The sequence below is a fragment of the Coptis chinensis genome, chromosome 1, assembly GCF_015680905.1.
Source record: "Coptis chinensis isolate HL-2020 chromosome 1, ASM1568090v1, whole genome shotgun sequence".
In the NCBI taxonomy this organism is placed as follows: Eukaryota; Viridiplantae; Streptophyta; class Magnoliopsida; order Ranunculales; family Ranunculaceae; genus Coptis; species Coptis chinensis.
This window is the reverse complement of record NC_141456.1, coordinates 16903021-16915896: the sequence shown is the minus strand read 5'-3', so window position 1 is coordinate 16915896 and position 12876 is coordinate 16903021. Positions and strand designations below refer to the sequence as shown.

Here is a 12876-nt window from a genome sequence, read left to right as displayed (position 1 = left end):
CGGATTTGTAATGTGTTGTTTGAATGTTGTTGTTGTTTGGATTTTTGTTGGGACATGGTTGTTGGGTTGAGGTGAATATGTTAGGTGGATTGGGTCCGGGGGGAGGAGTCATCCGAAGCTCCAAAGGTTGTTAATGGCGTGGGATGTGATTTTTACAGTATAACAGAATCATGAATTGTTAGGATAGGTGTGTAGGGGTTTTTGCGAGGATGAAAACCGCTGGGTTCTTTTTTGTCATGGATGGCCGGTGGTGGCTGTTGTGGTGGTCGGTGGTGGCTGGAAGTTGAATGAGGGAAGGAGATGAACAGTAGCAAAAACGAATTTGGGCTTGGGCCAAAATCGTGTGGGCTAATATCTTTTTACTTTTGGATTTTTATTTTTGGGCCTTTGGGTTAGAAGAGTTTGTGGACTCTGACTTTGACCAGTTGACCCGAAAATTTGACTTTTTCCTAAAATTATGATTCGGTCTAATAGGATAAGTCTAGGACTATTAACGTGTTTGACCTTAGGCTACGACCTTTATAAATATACTTGTGTACGTGTATTTACTGCTTTGTGATTTTTCAGTCTTTTGCGATACACAACGTTATGACACTTATACATTCATGAAATTAATAACGCGTAAACCAAAAATAATTGAATCAAGATATTCCTACATTCCCTGAAATAATCTATGCAATAAAGTACAATAATGCGTAAACAAAACTTACCGCACCCTTTTAGAACTCTCCACGCCTCAAGTTTTGAAATTGAATTTATGACTGATGAAGTCATATGTTAGGTGGGCATTTATTGAATGTGTCATAAATGGTCCGTTAGTGTTATATAAGGGTATTCATTGAATGTGCCATGAATTACCAGATTGTAGTGGACTGCCCTAAAGAGGAACTAAGGTATTCGCCTTGCGGGTTAGTTGAATTCCTTGAGTGTACGGGAATGTAGGATTGGGTATTCCTTGAATGTGGCAGGAATGACCCAGGGCATTCATTGAATGTGCCATGAATGGCCCGTTAGTGATATGATAGGTATTCCTTGAATGTGGCAGGAATGACCTAAGGTATTCATTGAATGTGCCATGAATGACCTGAGTTTTTGTGCCCAAAGAGACTGTGAAATATGTGTATGAAAGCCCAGAGATGGCTATGACATTGTGGTATTCGGTGGGAGAGAGGCACACAGGAATGTGTGATTTGGCAAATGTGTGGAGTGAAAATCGTGGAGTACATACTAAAGGGTGGGTGTATAAGAAAAGTAATTGGTTAATTGATAAGAGAAATTGATTTGTTTATACGAGCGTGCTTGGGTTTACCTTTGAATACATATAGAATATCTACATATGTTATATATACAAGTTCTAACTTTCTTTGCGGGAGGGGTAGGACTTAATAATATTTTGTGCATGGATGGACGCGGTCCTAGCCTTTATACAAATGGCGGATATCGGTAAGTGTAATTCAATTATTTAGATATTAAAAGGAGTTATTAGAATGAGTTAATAAAATGGAAGTTAATAAAAAGGAAGTTTTGCTTAGGAAGAAACTATGCCGGTTGAGATGACGAAACTAACTGTCTTCCAAGCTGAGAAAGATTAGGTTATGATAGATTTAAAGTGTTAGTTGGATAAGTAGAGTTTGAAATGTTTATATGTAGTTAGTCTACTCATACCAGCAAATTCCATTTTGCTGACCCATGTTTGCTTTGTTTTGGCAACGTGGGTGTGTTATTGGGAACATAGGTGGAAGGCAGTGGAACCGCGGCGTGTGATTGGGATTCGTGCCTGGAGCAATCCATTAGTTTTCTTTTAGGTCTGATTCTTTATTGGAAGAATGTAATAATGTAGTTTACCTTTTTCATGGCATGAGAACATGGTAGTGAGGAATTTTATATTGAGAGTTTGTTTGATGTTTTATTTGGACGGATGATATCTTAATAAAGCAATGGCGGATAATTATTAGGATTATTTTAATTTAAGTTGTTTCTTTTATGACATGGCTATTAGGGTTTGTATGTGTAGTATCCTCCGTCATAGTCTGGGTTTTTAAACAAGTGAACCTAGTGATGTTTGAGATATTTATATTTCAAATATTCACTTTGTTATTGTTTAGAAATTCGGGCTGTGACATTTTGGTATCAGAGCCTAGGTTAGCTTAGTGTTGGAAAGTCTAAGTGATCCTCGGATGTGGAATATGGGTTATAGTATTGAGAGTTTTGGATATATGTGAATATTAATGGGAGTTTTGTTTGAACTGTAGATCATGGTTGAGACACGTAATGGTAATACTACTGGACCTGCAGTGAACACTCCAGTACAGATGTCAGGAGGACAGTTGAATCAGTTGTTGCAGGCTATGCAGAATAACCATCCTGTTCAGGGAGATCCTTTTGATAAGCGCAATAAGGAGTTTGGTACTCTTGGTGGGCAGCGATTTACTGGTGTTGGGAATGCGATTGCAGCAGAGTCTTGGATTCAAAGTTGTGAAAATGTATTTGAGCGTATGCAGCTTATTGAGATTCAGAAGCAGGAGTTGGCAGCTCACCAACTTGATGATGCTGCTAGGTTTTGGTGGCGAGCTCTCACCCCTAGTCTCGACACTAGAACTTTGACTTGGGAAGACTTCAAGATTAGATTTGAGAGTAAGTTCATTCCCCGAGGCAAGAAAAGCGGTTGGCTCAACAGTTCTTCTCGAGTTGACTCAAGACGGGAAGTCTGTGGATCGGGTATGTGACCAAGTTTAATGAGTTATCGAGGTTTGCTCCCTATCTTGTGGATACTAACAAGAAGAAAACAAAAAGTTCATCGTGGGTTAGAGAGTCACTTGTCCGCAAGTTGATTCCTTTGATGGGGACACTTTTGATCGCGTGTGTTAGACTTGGCCTTGAGATATGAGGAGAGAATGCAGCCCCAAGAGAGTCGAGGGGAAGAGGAAGTTTGGTGAGATACCGGTTGTTGGTCCTAGGCCTTTGAGAGAGAAAAAGTGACGAATAGGTTTAGGCCTTATGATATACCTCCAGGGGTCCGCTTCGAGAGACCACCATCCCCGGGGTTTCGGGGAGGATTTCATCGCCAGGTGCATACCGACCCCGGGGAGGATTTCATCGCCAGGGTGGTTATAGGCCACCGGGCGATCGAGGCTATAGACCTCGGGGGAATCGATGCCGAGGAGGGGGTCCCCGCCTTGTGGTCGAGCCCCGCTCTTCCCGTGATCGACCAAAGAAGATTACTTTACCCGCACCAAAGACCAATGCTCGAGCCATAGTTCATGTTGAAAGGGCTTTGGGAGTGTAGCGAGGTGGGGCATTTATCTCGTTATTGCCCTACCAAGCGTGGTAATCAATGAGAACAGAGCACCGACTACCACTCGTGCGTAGAGCCTATGCGGCTATGCGGGACACAGGAATGTTGAAGGTACCTTTAGTTCATCTCAGTTTACATTCAGAGTTTTGTTTGATTCGGGTGCTTCACATTCCTTTATATCTCGTCAGTATGTTGAGAAAGGAAGTTTTAAAACTACCCTTTTACCTAAGCCCTTGTGTGTTGAGACACCGTTAGGAGGTTCTGTTACCTTGTATGACGAGTGCAAAGGTTTTAAGTTATGTTTATTAGAACGTGTCTTTATGGTAGACTTGATCGTTTTGGGGTTTAAGGGTTTCCATTTCATACTTGGTATGGATTGGTTGACGCGTTATCATGTTACCTTGGATTGTGCAAGGAGGGAGGTTATAGTGAATACACCTGGCATGCCGAGGTTGATTCACACCTGTGTTAGTAAGGAGGACTTAGTGATGTCTAGCTTCCTGTGCTCTATAGAGATACCCACGAGGGATATCAGCGATGTGGAAGTAGTGAGAGACTTCGAGGATGTTTTTCAGGAGATTCCAGGGTTGCCACCCAAGAGGGAGGTGGAGTTTTGTATAGACTTGTTACCAGGGACTGCACCAGTTTCAAAGTCGGCTTACAGGTTGGCACCTAAGCTATTGGACGAAATGAAAGTGCAAGTCGAGGAATTACTCAAGAAGGGGTAAGAGTTTAATGTTTAATGATTTTGTTTTTGGCTTAACCATATTTTTTTGAGTATATGGGTTTGAATCTTTTAAGGTGTGTATGACCAGGTTCATACGACCGAGCAACTCACCATGGGGTGCGCCTGCTATTTTTGTTTCAAAGAAGGATGGTACTTTGAGGATATGTATTGACTTCAGGGATTTGAACCAGGTGACTATAAAAAATAAGTATCCGCTTCCTAGGATTGATGACCTGTTGGATCAGTTGAAAGGGGCTAAGATTTTTTCAAAGTTTGATTTAAGGACTGGTTATTATTAGATGGGAGTTGAAGAGAAGAGTATTCCTTTGACTGCATTTAGAACTCGATATGGGTTGTATGAGTTTTCTGTGATGCCTTTTGGGTTGTTAATGCACCGCATTCTTTATGGATCCGATGAATCGTATTTTCATGCCCTTTTTGGATAAATTTGTGATTGTTTTCATTGATGACATTTTAGTGTATTCACAAAACACAGAAGAACATAAGATGCATTTGAAGATAGTGATGCAAACGCCCGAACGAAGTTGTATGCTAAGTTTAGCAAGTGCCATTTTGGGAAGAAGAAATTTGTTTCTTGGGACACGTGGTATCTAGTGAAGCGGATTGTTGTAGACCCGAGAAGGTTCTGCGAAGTGAAAGAATGGAAACAACCAACCACATTCTGAGAGATTAGAAGTTTCTTGGGGTTAATTTGGATATTATCGGAGATTTATTGAGAAGTTCTCACTTATTGCAGCTCCGGCTCACCAAGTTAACTAGGAAAGATGTGAAGTTTATGTGGACTAATGATTGTGAGAAAGCTTTCCTAGAATTGAAACAGAGGTTGACTCTGACTCCAATTCTAGTAATCCCGACTAGAGGCGGAAAGCTAGTGGTTTTTACAGATGCTAGTGGAACTGGTTTGGGTTGTGTGTTAATGCAAGACCAGAAGGTGGTGTCGTATGCTTCACGACAGTTGAAGATACACGAGAGACATTATCCTACTCATGATCTGGAGTTAGCGGCAGTGGTTTTTGCTTTGAAAGTGTGGAGACATTATTTATATGGTGAGAAGTTCGAGCTTTACACAGATCACAAGAGTTTGAAGTATCTTTATTCACAGAAGGAGTTGAATATGAGACAGCAGAGATGGATGGAGTTCATAAGTAGTTATGACTTCGAGATTCAGTATCACCCAGGCAAGAGCAATGTAGTGGCGGATGCACTTATTCGATTGCCTGGTGTTTTGACCACACTTATGGTGCAAGAGTGGAAGAGTTTAGAGACTATAGCAGCTTATGACGTCCGGACTACACCAGATACAGATGAGGGGTATATATGCAGTTTGGAGGTTAGGCCGGTGATATTCAGTAGAGTGATTGCCATGCAGCACAGAGACCGATTTCTTTTGAGTCGGTTAGATGATCTGGTCATTGATATTTTAGATGATTGTCCGTCTGATTGGGCAGTAGATTCTGATGGAGGATTGAGATTTCATGAGAGATTATGTGTACCAGATGATACAGAGTTAAAGAAGGAAATATTATATGAAGCTCATCGTTCTCGGTTTACAATTCATCCTGGAGGAACGAAGATGTACCAAGACTTGAAGAGGACCTTTTGGTGGGAAGGAATGAAAAGAGATGTCGGAGAATATATTTCTCAGTGTTTAACTTGTCAGCAGGTTAAGGCAGAGCATCAGAGGCCTTCTGGATTATTGCAGCCATTAGAGATACCGATGTGGAAATGGGAGCACATTTCAATGGATTTCATTGATGGCTTGCCTAAGTCTCGGAGAGGTAATGAATCTATTTGGGTTATTGTTGATCATCTAACGAAATTTGCTCATTTCATTCCTATTGACGTGCGTAGAAATACAGATAAGTTGGTTTCCTTGTACATTCGGGAAGTGGTCAGGTTACATGGGATTCCAGTGAGTATTGTTTCAGATCGAGATCCTTTGTTCACTTCCGAGTTTTGGAAGAGTTTTCAGCGTGCTATGGGCACTAGTTTGGCGATGAGGCATCGCTTATCATCCTCGCACGGATGGACGCATTGCAGAGGTGAATCAAATATTAGAAGATATGTTACGGTCTTGTGTAATGGATTTTGGTGGAAGATGGGAGGAGCATTTACCTTTGGTGGAGTTTGCATATAATAACAGTTTCCAGTCGAGCATCGGTATGGCACCCTTTGAGGCTTTGTATGGGCGTCCATGTCGATCACCTGCTTGTTGGGCAGATGTGGGAGACCAAGTATTGCTTGGGCCTGAGATAGTGAGAGAGACATCTGAACAGATTAAAGTCATTAGAGAAAGGATTAAGACAGCACAAAGTAGGCAGAAAAGTTATGCAGATTTGAAGAGGAAACGGGTAGAGTTTTCTGTAGGCGATTTTGTGTTTTTGAAGCTTTCCCCTATGAGAGGAGTTATGAGGTTTGGCATGAAAGGAAAGCTGAGTCCACGATATATTGGACCATATGAGATAGTAGCCTCTGTTGGTAGTTTGGCGTACCGTCTTACTTTGCCGCCTAACTTAGCAATGATTCATGATGTCTTCCACGTGTCTATGCTACGGAAATGTGTGAAAGATCCTACTGAGGTTGTTCAGCCAACAGAGCTAGAGTTGAACGATGATGTTACTTTTACAGTGCGGCCTATCACGATAGTAGATAGGGATGTGAAACACCTTAGGAGGAGGATTGTAAACTTGGTAAAAGTGCAGTGAAGTGAAAGGGAAAATGACGTGACTTGGGAACTTGAAGATAAGATAAGGCAGATGCACCCTGAGCTCTTCTCTGACACTCTACCTTGAATCTCGGGACGAGATCCTTTTAAGGTGTGTATATTATAACACCCCGGCTTTTATTTGCTTTTCCTATAATAATATTAATAATAATAATAATAATAATGTAAATAAATAACAGAGATAAGATATCCAGTAGTTTTTGGATAAAAGCTCGTAAGTAAGTAGATAGGTTTAAAACCCTTGTTTTCGGGGAGGTTTTAAAAACCAGAAAATAGGGGTTTCTCACGTAGAGTTTTTAGGGAAAAACAAAATGGGAGTTTTAGAAAAAAAAAAAAAAAAAGTTTTACTAAGAGAAAAAAAAAAAGGGGGTTTGAACAAGAAAGATCGCCCGGTTTATTGACGAGAGCGTTGGGTTTTCGGGGTTTCGCTCTCGGGAAGCTGTTCGGTTTTAAACGGTGAGTAGTCTGACGATCTTTTTAAATATTTGTTTCTGCTACAGTAATGTTGGTTTTTTTTTATCTGGTAAACTCTGTTAAAGGGTGCCGATTCTGTTAATGGTGTCGACTATGTTAGATACCATTTGGAAACACTGCAGTAAATAACTAGGACGAATTTTTGGCATTTAAACCGTCGGTCCGGACATCGATTGGGTAATGGCGTCGCCATCAGCACCAAAGCACCAAACCGTCCTTCCTGTTTTGTGGTTGAAGTATATTTCATTTTTTTGATTTGTGGAAATGTTGAAGTGTTAAATTTGAATGTTATTGATGATGTTTGGTTGTGGTAATGAAGAGTTGGGTATCGAATTGGTGTTTGGGTTGATTGGGTGAGGGGAAGCCTTGAAACAGCCATTAATGGCGTTCGACCAAGACCCCAAACCGTTCGGATTTGTAATGTGTTGTTTGAATGTTGTTGTTGTTTGGATTTTTGTTGGGACATGGTTGTTGGGTTGAGGTGAATATGTTAGGTGGATTGGGTGCTGGGGAGGAGCTGTCGAAGCTCCAAAGGTTGTTAATGGCGTGGGATGTGATTTTTACAGTATAACAGAATCATGAATTGTTAGGATAGGTGTGTAGGGGTTTTTGCGAGGATGAAAACCGCTGGGTTCTTTTTTGTCATGGATGGCCGGTGGTGGCTGTTGTGGTGGTCGGTCGTGGCTGGAAGTTGAATGAGGGAAGGAGATGAACAGTAGCAAAAACGAATTTGGGCTTGGGCCAAAATCGTGTGGGCTAATATCTTTTTACTTTTGGATTTTTATTTTTGGGCCTTTGGGTTAGAAGAGTTTGTGGACTCTGACTTTGACCAGTTGACCCGAAAATTTGACTTTTTCCTAAAATTATGATTCGGTCTAATAGGATAAGTCTAGGACTATTAACGTGTTTGACCTTAGGCTAGGACCTTTATAAATATACTTGTGTACGTGTATTTACTGCTTTGTGATTTTTCAGTCTTTTGCGATACACAACGTTATGACACTTATACATTCATGAAATTAATAACGCGTAAACCAAAAATAATTGAATCAAGATATTCCTACGTTCCCTCGAAATAATCTATGCAATAAAAGTACAATAATGCGTAAACAAAACTTACCGCACCCTTTTAGAACTCTCCACGCCTCAAGTTTTGGAATTGAATTTATGACTGATGAAGTCATATGTTAGGTGGGCATTTATTAAATGTGCCATAAATGGCCCATTAGTGTTATATATGGGTATTAATTGAATGTGCCATGAATGACCCGGGTATTCATTGAATGTGCTATGAATGACCAGATTGCAGTGGACTGCCCTAAAGAGGAACTAAGGTATTCGCCTTGCGGGTTAGTTGAATTTCTTGAGTGTACAGGAATGTAGGATTGGGTATTCATTGAATGTGCCATGAATGGCCCGTTAGTGATATGATAGGTATTCCTTGAATGTGGCAGGAATGACCTAAGGTATTCATTGAATGTACCATGAATGACCTGAGTTTTTGTGCCCAAAGAGGCTGTGAAATATGTGTATGAAAGCCCAGAGATGGCTATGACATTGTGGTATTCGGTGGGAGAGAGGCACACAGGAATGTGTGATTTGGCAAATGTGTGGAGTGAAAATCGTGGAGTATGTACTAAAGGGTGGGTGTATAAAAAAAGTAATTGGTTAATTGATAAGAGAAATTGATTTGTTTATACGAGCGTGCTTGGGTTTACCTTTGAATACATATAGAATATCTACATATGTTATATATACAAGTTCTAACTTTCTTTTGCAGGAGGGTAGGACTTAATAATATTTTGTGCAGAGACGCGGTCCTACCCTTATACAGCGGCGGATATCGGTAAGTGTAATTCAATTATTTAGATATTAAAAGGAGTTATTAGAATGAGTTGATAAAATGGAAGTTAATAAAAAGGAAGTTTTGCTTAGGAAGAAACTATGCCGGTTGAGATGACGAAACTAACTGTCTTCCAAGCTGAGAAAGATTAGGTTATGATAGATTTAAAGTGTTAGTTGGATAAGTAGAGTTTGAAATGTTTATATGTAGTTAGTCTACTCATACCAGCAAATTCCATTTTGCTGACCCATGTTTGCTTTGTTTTTGCAACGTGAGTGTGTTCTTGGGAACATAGGTGGAAGGCAGTGGAATCGCGGCGTGTGATTGGGATTCGTGCCTGGAGCAATCCATTAGTTTTCTTTTAGGTCTGATTCTTTATTGGAAGAATGTAATAATGTAGTTTACCTTTTTCATGGCATGAGAACATGGTAGTGAGGAATTTTATATTGAGAGTTTGTTTGATGTTTTATTTGGACGGATGATATCTTAATAAAGCAATGACGGATAATTATTGGGATTATTTTAATTTAAGTTGTTTCTTTTATGACATGGCTATTAGGGTTTGTATGTGTAGTATATCCTCCATCATACCGAAGTTTTAAACAAAGTGAACCCAAAGTGATGTTTAAGATATTTATATTTCAAATATTCACTTTGTTATTGTTTAGAAATTCGGGCTGTGACACAGGACATCTGGACATCGTCATGGGTATACTTGCTCTGAAAATCCAAGTGCATTGCATTGGGAGGATACTGTCACGTAGCAATATAAGTTACTAATCCTGTCAAAGGCAGTACATCATTTTATTTATTTAGTTTTTTTGCTAGCGTAAAACGTAAGTTTAGCCTTAGGACCTGGGATAGTTGCATCTGAGCTATGAGAATCTTGGATTGCTTGAATGGCTTGTATCACTTGTTTGGATGTGAACCTAGCTTGTTCTTTGAAGGATCATCGACCTTCTTCATCATGTCCGTTATGTATTTGCCTTATTCCTATGACACCACATTTCAAGCAGCAAGAGACAAACAAATAAGCTTCTCCCGGCTCCACTTGGAAGTTGGAATCATCGCGAGTTCAGGATGTATCTATTTATAATACTTTGTCCTATTCTTTAACGACATATTTTTCCTTTCTTGGTGGTGTGATGTGTAGAAGAAAAGGAAAATTTTAACACAAAAATATTTACTTAGTCCTATAAGTACAATGGAACATGTGCACATTCACTAACATATGTATTTGACTTCACTAATACCATAAGACTTCACTAATACCATAATCATCACTCAACAAATAGAAGCTAGTTCACTAGCTTTATACATTTGATCTTTGTTGTTTCAATTTGAGAAAGAGAACATGGGAGACACAAGTGAAGTGAAGTTGTTTGGTGCGTCGTCTACTCGTCTAGATCTCCAAGTCCAACGAAGAGAGTAGAAATTGCCCTTAAACTAAAGGGCATACCTTACGAGTTCATGCTAGAGGATCTGGGCAACAAAAGTGAGTCGCTCCTTCAATACAATCCAGTTCATAAGAAGGTTCCTGTACTCGTACATAATGGTAAACCGATCGCTGAATCAGCTATTATCCTCGAATATATTGACGATCATTGGAATTATGCTCCCAAGTTACTCCCGGAGGATCCTTATGAACGAGCCATGGTCCGATTCTGGGCCAACTTTATTGATGAAAAGGTAACTACACTTAGTTTAACTACTTTTGTTATTGAACAATAGGGAACACCATTATACTTTATGAATGACATGAATATATCTTAATATCAAGATGTAATAAATTGAAAAGTTATACTGTTTATTTGTTTGGAAGTTCGCCGTATAGTGAGTCCTTTTGCAACGTACAATAGCCTGCTATGCGTGGTACAAACTTGTCAAAGCCATAAAAATTGATCAAATGTTGAATCAATATAAGAACATGAATTTTAACGCTATGGTCAGTTAAGCCTCTTGTATCGTTTATGTTTGCTCCCGCCTTAAACTTGGCTAGCGAATTCCTTGATATTGATTTAACATCTAACAATTTATTCTGAATGATCATTTCTTTTTGAACTTTTGTTTTTTATCGTAGATACTTTCCAGGCCCCTTGTAATGTCTGAAGGTGAAGAGAAAGCTGAAGTCATTAAAGAATACATAGAGAACGTAAGCGTGCTTGAAGAAGGAATTAAGAGGGATTTCTCAGGAAAGAGTCCTTTCTTCAATTGTGAAACTCCAGGGTATCTGGACCTCGTCTTGGGTTCGAGTGCCTGCTCTTACAGAGCCATTGAAGAGATTACTGGGGCCAAGCTAATTATCCCGGAAATACACCCATTGTTCTTTGACTGGGTGACTGCAATGAAAACTCATCCTGTGGTGAAGGAGACCATACCACTTCATGAAGGGTTGGTCAATCGTGTTCTCCAGTATAAGCAGCAAAGGGCTCTTGAGTTATCAAATACCAAAGCTTGATCACTATTCACTACTTACAAATATCATTAACTGCCTGGTGTACTTCAGCACAGTTCAATTTAATGTAGGGTGAACTAGTGTTACCTCCCACGACTAGATGAGCCAATTAGGATTTCCCCCCTATTAGATGGGAAATTAGGGTCTCACACACAAAAAAAAATTGATCAATTCAATTTGATTTTTTTTTTTTGTGTATTAGGAGAGAGACCCTAATTTCCCATCTAGTAGGGGGGAATCTTAATTGCCTCATCTAGTAGGGCGGTAATATTGGTTAACCCTTTAATGTATACAAAACCATATATCGACATGGAATATGTTTCTCTAGTAATTAATAAACCATCCATTTCTCAAGAGCAGTAGCTGTAGTGCATAAGGAATGCACCATCTAAGGGCATCAAAACCATGAATTTACTTCCAAAACTTAAGACTAGAACAAGCGAGGGAAAAAAATGAAACTATTGTCATGCAGTTGAAAGCAGGGGACCAATTTGAATTGCTACATGGTCTTTGTGCTTGTACACTAATTAAACTCTTAAGAAGACACATTGGCTTAACCATACGTCATTCTTGAACCACCTTCGTCAAAGACTCAAAGTGATTAGCACTGAACTTCTATTGTCGACTCTCTTTTATAACATTATTTTTAGGGTTAACCAATATTACCCCTCACTAGATGAGCCAATTAGGATTTCCTTCTTATTAGATGGAAAATTAGGGTCTTTTCCTAAATACAAAAAAAAAAAAAAAAAAAATGAAATTGGATTGACCAAATTTTTTTTGTATATATTTAAGAGGGAGATCCTAATTTCCCATGAGGAAAATCCTAATTGGCTCATCTAATAGGGGGCAACACTAGTTCACCCTTATTTTTATTTTTTTGTAATTAAGCAACTTTCTTTGGTGTAACTTCTTTGCTATTTGCCAAATCATAGACGTACTTCATTATTGATTATTCAGCATATTTTCTTTTTCTTAGTGGGATACTGTAGTGGGAGAGCGGCAGAAATTAACTTCATACTAGAGTGTCATTAGTTTGAAGAGTGCAGTGGTGGGACGAAACATCAATTCTAGCACCTTATAATGGATTCTAACGAAAAGATTGAAGTGCTTGTGAACAATAAACACTTGATGGCGAAGTTTTTGAAGTCAGTAGATATTCAAGAAAATTAACTCTATAATTTCAACAGTTCTTATACTTCAGGTAAGGGTTGTAGATGATCAGAGAGTCACAGACTACCATTGGTCCTATGTATTATTTCTTCTACTACATGAACGAAAAAATTGGCATGGGAAATCCATGCCATTTAGACATCGTCATGGGTTCAAGTGGCCA

The 12876-nt window shown here is 39.4% G+C and overlaps 1 pseudogene across 1 annotated transcript; it reads left to right on the top strand.

The window, feature by feature from the left end:
• The first annotated feature begins 5175 nt into the window (after positions 1–5175).
• On the top strand, positions 5176–12182 carry LOC147522553 (glutathione S-transferase U9 pseudogene; annotated as a pseudogene). Its single transcript, XR_015199519.1, has 3 exons — positions 5176–5762; positions 10459–10774; positions 11166–12182. The product of XR_015199519.1 is annotated as a glutathione S-transferase U9 pseudogene (transcript).
• The last annotated feature ends 694 nt before the right edge of the window (positions 12183–12876 follow it).